General features: G+C 46.1%; 1 non-coding gene across 1 annotated transcript; it reads right to left on the bottom strand.

Moving 5' to 3' along the window:
* Nucleotides 1-1,760: 1,760 nt before the first annotated feature.
* LOC138474900 (U1 spliceosomal RNA) lies at nucleotides 1,761-1,924 on the bottom strand. Its single transcript, XR_011269122.1, has one exon. It is a non-coding gene; the product is annotated as a U1 spliceosomal RNA (small nuclear RNA).
* Nucleotides 1,925-11,056: the final 9,132 nt, after the last annotated feature.

The following is an 11,056-nucleotide window of genomic DNA, read 5'->3' as shown; positions in this document are numbered from 1 at the left end:
CCATTCCTGTGAAATTACCTTCTCTTACCTGTATCACGTTCCAACTGCTCGTTCACTTCCTTTCTTCTTCGTCTCCCCATTTCTCTTCTCTCCATCCTTCTCCGACCTTCCAGGGATACGCAGCTCAAGAGTTCTTCTCTCTTCGGTCTTACTAGCTCGTATTTGCTCCAATTACTTCATCCAGCATACTCACCTACACACTACAGGATCCAACATTCCTTGTTCTACACCTCAACTGGAACCATTCTGCTACAATCTTCAAGACAGCCCAGTGCAGCGGAGAGCCACTTCTATCTGTCATTTACAGGTTTCTTTCCTGACAAGGGTTTCCCGAGGGTGCAGCCTCGGGGTGCACTGAGCCCAGATTCTGGCCTCTGGACACCCCACGGTACGCCCTCAAAATTCTTCTATCTCAGAGACCAACTAACTGTGAGTACTCACATCTGTTGCTAATAGATAGCAACGCCTGCAATAAGAAACTGGAATGGATCAGCAGGTACAACAGTGGGCCGCTGTTCTCCAGAATCTTACTGCCGAAATGCAAATGTTAAAAAACGAAAACACTATGCTTAGACAGATGGTCACCTCCCACTCGGAACTACCACCAGGACCGTTATCTACAGGCAAATTTGACGGTAAGCCTAAAAAACTAAAGGAATTCCTTGACTCTTGTATGGTCCAGTTTATGCTGAAACCCACATTCTTTCCTACAGTCGCACTAAAGTCCTTTTTATGGTATCTAACTCATCTGGCAGTGCTCTAGCTTGGACAACCCCCCTCGTCACCACAAACAATCAAATACTGGACTCATCAGTAGGATTTGTGAACAGTCTCCAAGCCATGCTTGGATGAAAGGAAATTAGTCGTCACGGCTCAATAAAACATATTCGACCTTAAACAAGGAGGTATGGATGTTCTTTCTTTCATCACACAATTCAAACAATTGGCTTCTGAAACAGCCTGCCCAGATGACGTGCTTCTCACCATATTCCGACAGAATGTAAGTGAGGAACTCAAAGATGAAGTCTCGAGGGTTCCTCGCCCTCACGACCTAACAGAGATGATAACAATGGTATTGCAAATGGAATACAGACTCCAGGAGAGACATCTGGAAAGGAGAAGAGGCCGATATTCTCGCTTGAATCCTACGTTGTCAAGAACAGAAAATACCAAGAATACAAAACCCTCTGACGAGGGAGAACTCATGCAACTTGGAGTTGCCAGAGGCCCTGTATACCTGGAGGAGAGACTCAGAAGACTGACCTTGGGTATTTGTTTGTACTGTGGGTCTCACAACCATGTCCTAAGAGACTGTACCATTGTGCCTCCGAGACGCTCGGGAAATGCCTCAGCCCGTTCATAAAGGGAACCATGAACAGGTTTTCTACAAAGAGTTCCCTGGATTGTATTCCAACTTCCTGTACTATGGTGGTACTACCGGTCACACTTCAATACCAGGATAAACCCCTATACAGGGTTCCTGCTCTCGTGGATTGTGGAGCTGCAGGACTATTCATAGATACAGATTGGGCTACCAGAAACAAGATAGCACTGTCTCTAAGAAAGTGGAAGCCCCTGTTGAAGGAGTTATCCGAACACCACTTACTTCAGGACCCATCAAGGAACACACTTCAACCTTAACAATGAAGGTATCCTCTCATTCTGAAGAAACCTCTTTCGATCAAATCAAGGCAGCACACTACCCCTTGATATTAGTATTGCCATGATTTTTGTTTATTTTGTTTATTTATTTATTTTTCTAGGGGAAAGCGTGAAGGCAGTCCCCCACTGCCAGGAATAATGCAGTCGAGTATCCCGCATTTGGGGACATCGCAGGGGTCAGCAAATCCGATGTGCAATGGACGAGCCTCACCCTGGGAGATCTGCCTTTCTGATCACAGATGCTCTCCTGCCAGGTTAGTATAGTATTGCCATGATTAAAGAAGCACAATCCCTACATTAACTGGACCGCCGGGACATTGTTCTTGGGATTCGAACACTGTCTTTCCTCCTGTCTTCCCCAAGGAGCGGTAGGAATGTTTTCCAGTTCTGCAATTGAAAACCCATAATCTTCTAAACAAACCATTTCCAACATTTCTCTTCTTCCTGAATGTTACAAAGAATACCAAGCGGTGTTTTCTAATGGTGAATTAAAAAAACTGCCACCCCATAGAGAGGATGTCTGTGCCATTGACTTGCTTTCAAACGCTCAAATACCGTTTGAAAGGATGCACACCTTGTCTGCGCCTGAAAAAGATGCATTACGAGAATATCTCCAGACAAACTTGCACCATGGCCTTATCACAGAATCTAACGGCCCGGTAGGGGCTTCTCTGTTCTTCATACCAAAGAAGGATTGCTATGAATTGAGGCCCTGTATCAATTATAGGGGACTTAATAAAATCGCCATCAAAGACTGATACCTATTGCCTCTTATCCAAGATATATTGGAGGCAGTCCGGGGAGCCACAATTTTTACAAAGCTTGACTTAAGGGGTGCGTGTCATCTGATCAGGATAGAAAAAGGAGATGAGTGGAAAATTGCCTTGCGCGCTCACCCCTTGGGCACTATGAGTACCGCGTGATGCCCTTCGGGTTTGCCAACGCACCTGCTGTCTTCCAGCGTTTCATAGACCATCTATTTGCACATTTACTACTACACACCTTAATCGTCTACCTTGATGACATTCTCATCCTCTCAAAAGACCTCAAAGAACATACTTGTCATATAGCAGAGGTGTTAAGAAGACTCAGAGACAACCACCTTTGCGCCAAACTGGAAAAATGCTCTTTCCATCAGCCCAGCGTGCTTACTTGGGGTTCATTCTATCAGTGGAAGACGCCTTAATGCAACTGAGAAAAGTCAAGAATGTCTTACAGTGTAAGACACCACAGACCGTCAAAGAAATCCAACGGTTCTTGGGGTTTTCAAACTTTTACTGAAAATTCATTCCTAATTTTTCATTGAAAATCAAACCCCTGACTACTATGTTACAGAAAGGACAGAAATTCTGTTGGAAGCTCAAAAACGTTTTGAGAAATTGAAAGTAGCCTTCTCTTATGCACCCATTTTGAGGTTACCAGACCAAACTAAACCCTTTATAATGGAGGCTGACGCATCACATTCAGCTCTAGGTGCAGTACTCAAACAAACCTCTTCTAAAGGCATTGAACATCCAGTACCCCCACCAGTGCGTCCATGTGCCCCCTGACCCCCGCTATTGTGTCTATGTGCCCCCCTGCCCCTCGCCAGTGTGTCCATGTGCCCCCTTGCCCTGGCCATGTGCCCCCTGACCTCTGCCAGTGTGCCCATGTGCCCCCCTACTTAAAAAACTTGACCCAAACTATGCCTCATTTAACATCGACAATAACTTCATTAAAGTGATGCCTGCAGTCAAAACCCTGGGAGTTTATCTGGACTCAGCACTCACCTTTAAGAAACAAATTAACTCCCTAGCCTCCTCCACCGCCTATACTTGTAAACTGATCCGAGCTTGCAGACCATTCCTAACAGAGGCTAGCTGCATTACCTTAGCTAATGCACTTATCATATCCAGACTGGATTACTGTAATGCTCTATATGCGGGATCCAACAAGTATATCCTTAACAAACTCCAAACACTCCAAAACAATGCTCTCAGAGTAGCCTTAAACATTCCTAACAGAGCCCATGTCTCTACCTCCAGAAGGAATATCCACTGGCTAAAAATTAAAGACAGAATCACCCTCAAAACTCTCTCGCTCACGTCGAAAGGGCTAAACAATATAGCTCCCCCCTACCTAGCAAACAGGCTTAACAAGAGAATTTCAAACCGCCCCACAAGAATGACCAACGCTTATACCCTGATGGTGCCGAGATACAAAAAGAGTACAGCTGGCGGCGCCAGCTTTCCAGTCATAGCTGCCCAAACCTGGAACAAACTCCCCTTAGAACTTAGAAAGGACCAACCTTATCCATGTTTTAGGCGTAAGGTTCTTTCATGGATACGATCAAATGACATCTAACGGGATCACCCCCCTCTACTAGAACCACTCGTCTTGAGTGTCACCCCCTGACTATGCCTTTTGTTAACTTGACCTCCTTTAGGGACCCGTCCACCACTGCCAGTATCTAGGAATTTCACTGGCTCTGTCCGAGACCACAAAACTGTGGCTGATTGTTACCTAGCATTGCATGCCTTCGACATATGGCATCATCTGTATAAGTATATTCAGACTGTAACCCTGCTGAATTATTTACTGCCTATTTTTTTGTGTCACTGCATATTTTTTTGCTTGTCATTGTAACTAAGTTCTCAAGTCACCTTGTATATGCTTGCGCCCGGCTACCTGCGGGTTTGGTTTTGCGCTATATCAAATAAACAAACAAACAAACAAACCCCTGCCAGTGCGTCCATGTGCCCCCTGTGCGTCCATGTGCCCCCTGACCCCCGCCAGTGTGTCCAAGAGCCCATGACCACCACCAGTTTGTCCATGTGCCCCTGACCAACGCCAGTGTGTTCATGTGCCCCTTTGCCCCTCACCAGTGTTGTCCATGTGCCCCCGACCCCTGCCAGTGTGTCCATGTACCCCCAACCCCCACAAGTGTGTCCTTGTGCCCCCTGACCCTCGCCAGCTGTCCATTTTCCCCCTGACCCCTGCCAGTGTGTCCTTGTGCCCCCTGACCCCCTGCCAGTGTGGACATGTCCCCCCTGCCCCCTGCCAGTGTGTCCATGTGCCCCCTGCACCTGCCATTTTGTCCACCCACCCCCCACTCCCTTCCCCTTTTGGTGTCGCCTTGCCCCCTTGATGATCTCCTCCTCCCTCTCTCCACTTCTTGCCTTACACCCTGTGTCCCCTCCTTTTTCTACTCCCTCTCCCTCACCCTTTCCTCCCCTCCTTCCCTTCTTTCCCTCCTCTGTCAATTTCTGGTACTAACTCAATTGCCGTTAGGCATAGTAATTCATAGCCGCCGGTCTTTGCGCAATCTTCTTATCCCCCCTCCACCTTAAACCTTTTCTCAGCACTTACTCTTATCATCTGTCCCTGTGACCACTAATAATAGCTTCTCTGTCCCCCCTTTCTTCCCTTCTTGTCTTAAACTCCCACTCCCTCCCTGCACTATCTTGAACAGTTGTTCACCAAAATGGATAGTCACTTGTTTGTTCCTCTCCTTACCCCTTCTATTCCTCTCTCCCTCACCTCCCTACCTCCCCCCTCCTCTTGTCACTCTTGCACTGCAACAATTGTCATCAGGCATAGTAATGTTACTGCTAGTTGTGCCTCCTTTTTCCCCCCTTACCTCTCCCTTATTGTTCCATGCACTTGTACTATCTGTTATGATATGATAGTTATTGTTCACATTCTGATCTGTTTCAAGGACTTGTGAGAAAGTATTTGTTTTCTCCCATGTTCCCTCCCTCCTTGAAGTGCTTTGAAACACATTGTGTATAGGCACTATACAAATAAACAATCAATCAATCAATCATACATTTGTGGTAAATAGTGAATAGGATTTTAGCCAATATTAATAGGCCATTGGAGAACATAATGGTAAACCCAGTGTTACGGTTCCCGCTTCCCGTGCCCTTTCGGGGCCTCGGCGTGCTACTTCTAAGGTTCCTCTTACTGCATGCCATTATAATTTGGCTGCCCTGTTCTTTTGGCATTGGCAGTTGCCCTGGAGATGTGCTTTCGGCCGCTGTGTACTTTGGAATGCGTTGCTCTAGGCATCCACACCGCGTTGCCTGGAGCGGTCACGTGGTTACATCATCTGCTGTGCTTGAGAGGTCACACCCCCGACGTGCACATAAGGGACGCCTTTGCCGTATGATCGCTGCTTCCGATTGTCTTTGCTCACTCCGACAGCTTGCGTTCTAATCTATTCCTTATCGTTCCTGAATACGGCTTACTCTTCCCGGACGTCCTCCTGCCCCTTGTTGAAACTGATTGAACTCGCTGTGAACCGACCTCTGCCTGCCCTCGGACTGCCATTTGCCTGCCGCCTTGTGCTTTTCTGCCTTGCTGTGACCCGACCTTGCCTGCCTTTGGACTGCCTTGTGCCTGCCGCCTTGTGCTTTTCTGCCTTGCTGTGACCCGACCTTGCCTGATTTCAGACAGCCTTCCGCCTACCACCTTGTACTTGCCTGCCTTGCTGTGGAACACCCTTTGCCTGGTTCCAGACTGTTTCTTCCCTCTTCGCTTCCACGCATTGGACTCTTCACGGCCACCGGAATCAATGTCTGCTTTCTGGAAGCTCTGCTTTTTCTTCTGCAGCGAACCATCCCCACACTAGAGCGGCCCTCGTGCCGCATGGGTGAGCCTTCCCTACTAACCTTCGCATTTATTTGTTTTACACCATTCGCGTGGTAATACCATGCGGTAAGAGCCATTCTATTTTCACTCAATACTGTGGGTAGTCAGAGTCCATATATTCACAGTACCTTGTTCTTTCTAGGCTACTGTCCGGCGGACCAAACGGTTTCCTACCCTGATTCCAGAGTCCTTCATTTCAGGGTAATTAGAAAGTCTGCTGGGGTGTTTGATACTGAGATCCTGACTCACATTAACCACTGTCTGATTTCCTTTACAGCTGGGGTAATAGCAGTGTGTTCTACCCTCTCTTTCATTCGATTCACATCTCTGTCTGGTTATTACTGCTATCAGCAGAGAGGTGTATCCAGAGAAAGAGCTCTCTCAGGTGAGGAGGCCTGGGTTAAGGAATAACCCAGGCTCTTCAATCAAGCTGACCAGACCAGGACTCAGCTTCACTTCCACTTGGTTCCCTGTTGATTCCAGACGGTGAGTGACACCCAGTGCGTGTTAAGAAAGCAATATTGGACCACGACTGGGCCAGTACTGTAGACACAATGCGTTCCTCACATATTGCCGCCTCTCATTCAACTAAAGATAAGCCTAGAGGCACTTTTCTGGCTTATCTCTCCTGTATTCCTAACTCCAGGTGGAGAACAGAATTCCTAAGGTATAGATATGATATGATATGATATGGCATTTGTAACGCGCCTATACGCAAGTGTTTCAAGGCGCGATTAGGCAAGGGAGGGGGAACAGAGGGAAAACAGACAACGATCCTACTAGGCCAGGTGTCATTCAGATCGCGCAAGTGCATGGGAAGGGGGAGGGGGGAAAGTGTGACGGGGGTACAGTGCGGTACAAGGGATAATAGAATAAATAACAGTAGGGAAAGTACGGCCAACCGGTGGCAACTGCAAGGGTAAGTGCAGACATTGAGTGTCAAGTGCTGGTAAGGGGACTGTAGGGGTACAGTAACAGTCCCCAAGTGCGAGGGTTGCCAGGAAGTCAGTGCAGGTAAGCAACTGGCAGGGTGGGGACCTGGGCCCAAGATCAGAGGGTGGCCAGGTAACCAGTGCAGTTTTGGTATCAGTCAGGAAGTCAGCATGGGAGAGGAGGAGAGGAAGCAGAAGCAAAGAGAAAGGTTTTGAGTTTCTTCTGGAACCGGAGATGATTCTCCTCAAGTTTCAGGGAGGCAGGGAGGCTGTTCCAGAGGGAGGCCGCAGCCAAAGAAAGAGATATACCACCAACTCATTGCTTGGAGAAGCGACTGACCCTGAGAGAGTTGTAGGCGGCTGAGCAAAGAGCTCGAGAAGGAAGATATTTAGGAAGAGATAGTTGAAGGTATAGAGGCCCCAGGACTCATAAGGCCTTATGGACAATGCAGAGGGTTTTGAACTTAATCCTCGCAGCTACTGGAAGCCAGTGCAGAGATTTGAGTCCTGGAGAGATACGATCCCTGGGCTTGAGGCCAAGGACAAGCCTTGCAGTCCTGTTCTGGATGAGGTGCAGAGGGCGGAGGGTAGAAGCAGGCAGATTTAGAAGGAGGCTGTTGCAATAGTGAAGCCTAGAGAAAACCAGAGCTCTGGAGACAGTGAGCTTCTGGGGGAAGCATAGGAAAGGAAGAATACCTCTGAGAAGGTGCAGCTGGTAGTGTGACTTCTTAGAGACGCCAGAGATGTGGGGAGAGAAGGAGAGTGTGGAGTCAAAGATGACCCCGAGGTTTTTTGCCTCACAGGTGGGAGCAGGAGGAGGGCCAAGAGAGGCCGGCCAGAGAGTGACAGGAAAGGAGGGCTCGGGTGTGCCGATGAGGAGAATTTCGGTCTTACTGGCATGAAGGCAGAGATCATTGGCAGCAAACCACTCCTGGATGGCAGGCAGACAGTCTGAGATGAGGGAGGGAGAAAAGGTGGCTGAGGGCGGCCTGAAAATGAGCTGAGTGTCATCTGCATAGTACTGGAAGTTGGGGCAGAGCTCTGCAATGCGGTGGGCAAGAAGTGCCAGGTGTAGGTTGAAAAGCCAGGGAGAGAGGTTAGACTCCTGGGGAACACCACAGGTAGAGATGGAGATGGAGGAGAGGAAGGACCCAAGTTGAACCTGGGAGGGTCGGTCCGAGAGGAAAGAAGTCAGCCACCCTCGGTTATCCCGGAGATGGTTGAGCAGGATGGTATGGTATTGTTAACCGTGTCAAAGGCAGAAGAGAGATTAAGTAAGATGAGGTCACAGGGGGTGTTGGAATCAAGGTTGGAGAGCAGGTCTTCACAAATTTTCAGGAGAGCAGGTTCCGTGCTTCTGGCAGCTCTGAAGCCAGACTGGTGATCATGGAGACAACCAACAGATTCAGTGTGGATGAATGTTATACCAACCGGGGAGATAAGGGGTTATACCATTCAGTTAGGATGAATGCTATACCAACCGGGGAGATAAGGGGGATCCGGGCAAGAACTAAAGGGGTGCAGGGGACCCCTGGGTGTAGCCTATGCAACTCTCAACAAGTCCAATCCCGGAGGCATATTCTCATTAAATTTAGTGCGATCCAAAGCCTTCGAGTAAAGCACTTTTCATGTTTTGTGATGCACAAGGAGTGGCTTACATCCCTGCCATTTTGACAGAGATTGGCCTCAGGGCATGAATTAAGTATGGTACTGGAGGTATTCAAATTTTGAAAGGTTTTAGGCTTCATAAAATTGTAATGTAGGTGTTCATATCGTTTGAGAAGACTCTAGTCAAATCATTAAGTATGGGAATGATGAGTCTTCATACTTGTGCTTTTAATTTTTCCTTTATTGTTTTGCTTTTAATTACATTTTTGTTTTTTTGTGTATACCCCTCCGTAATTGGGGTTGGTTTTGTGGGAGGCTTAGAATGTATTGGGGGGGAATGATAGTCTTATGTATAATGAGATGATGAATTATGAACCTTTGTTTGTTTTCTCGTTTTTTATTTTCTTGCTTTCTTGTTTTTGTTCTCCTTTTTCCTTTGTTGTTGTATAGGTATTATGTATTTGTGAACAGTCTTTTGATTACAACACAATTAAAAAAAAAGAAAAAAAGAAAATGTGTGCTTTAGGACGCATGGTCTTCTTGAGTAAAAAAGTCAGTCGAGGAGACATTGTCATAATTGGGGACATAAGGATGGGGAGTCCATGAAGAGGATTGTTTCTTCTTATTTCCTTCAATTCGACAGCAATGAGCATCTGGTTGGGTCCCCTAAGCCCTTTCTCATGACAATTAGGGCCTTTCTCCCTGCTCGTGTGCAGAGGTCACTTGAAGTGCAGGTGTTCTCTGTCCATCTAAAATATAGAAAACTGGGTGAGTTTCTTGAAAAATAAGTGTATGTTATTATCAGCACTTCCTCCTACAACCTAAACAATACTACTACAATGCTTCTATTTCTTTAAAGTACTCCTACAATACTTGCTACAAAATGTCCTCTTCTTGAATTTATTTAAATGGCTGCTTCTCCTCCCTCTTGTGCATGCCTTAGTGTCACCTGTGTTTATCTATGCTTGTACCTGGGTGTGTTTTTGATGTGGGACCAAAAAGCACACACATATATTGTTTTACCCTCACTTGCCCTACCCCTTTCATAGGTTCACACTCCCTTTTGCCCTTCTTGGTGCCATGCTGAGCTCAAACGTCATATCCAAACGCTTCTCTTAATTGAAAAAGGAAACATTTCTCCTCTATTCTTGATAGAATTTATTGAAAACGGTTGTGTCATTTTTAATACTACTCACGTTAAAATGTCCCCTTCTTTATAATCAAAGTAATAAAAACGAAACATACAACTAGACAAAACCACTCTTTTTCTTTCTTCTTGGCACAACCATAGATGGCAATGTAATTCACTTCCTACAAAAACCAAATGGAGGCAAAAGTCATGGTAAGCCAACAAAGAGAAATGTACTTTCCCAAAATAGGCCTTTCTTCCTTCTTCTGCATGGAGGGCGCTGGCCTTGTCGCTTGATTATTTCCTTGACGTGATGGTGCTGGTGTCATCTGTTTGTATCCATGGCCAGGTAGAACGCAATCTCATATTTTTTAAAGTAGAGGCAATGGTGCACTATACGCTCTCTGTTTTGCTTAAAATCTTCTCTGTACTCTTCTTTTTGTAGTCTTACTCCTGATGTCGCCAGACGTCAGTCTCTTCTTTCTTTACTGTGTTTATTCTGGTAAAATACAATTAACACTTAGTGTTGCCCTTCCTACTCTAATATGCCTACCCATGACACTGAAAAGAGGCATGTGTGCTATTTAAGTGCATGAAAGTGTGACATATATTCATACCATGTGTGCCTACCACTTCATTTTCGAGGCCCATTATTTCTTTGTTCCTTTATACATAACATATTTGAAACATTCTTTCAATACTTTTCATTAAAATAATCATGAAAGGGTTACTCCACCTTCTTACATCCAGGAGTCTCCTCTACCTTCTTCACTATATATGGTCATACCTATACATATTCTATACTTTATCTACACCTACTACAGTCTACTTAGGAGAAATATGATCAGTTTAAAACCGCTGTATGCCTCACTATCTTTCACTTGTACTCACCTGCTTTCCTCTAATAATAATCAGTGAGGAGATCCACTCACTTCTTGTGTCCACAGGTACCTACCTTTTCACTCTTTATTTGTCTACCTCTCTCATTCACTAATCCTTACCTTTTCTCATAATGTTTCTTCCAATTGTATCACTATATTCCACTAAGGCCATATCAAAATGTCTCCTGTGCTCCAAAAATGACACTCTCTTT

Source organism: Ambystoma mexicanum, chromosome 8 (genome assembly GCF_040938575.1).
Source record: "Ambystoma mexicanum isolate Mex_15411 chromosome 8, UKY_AmexF1_1, whole genome shotgun sequence".
NCBI classification, from domain to species: Eukaryota; Metazoa; Chordata; class Amphibia; order Caudata; family Ambystomatidae; genus Ambystoma; species Ambystoma mexicanum.
This window is presented reverse-complemented; position numbering and strand designations above follow the sequence as displayed.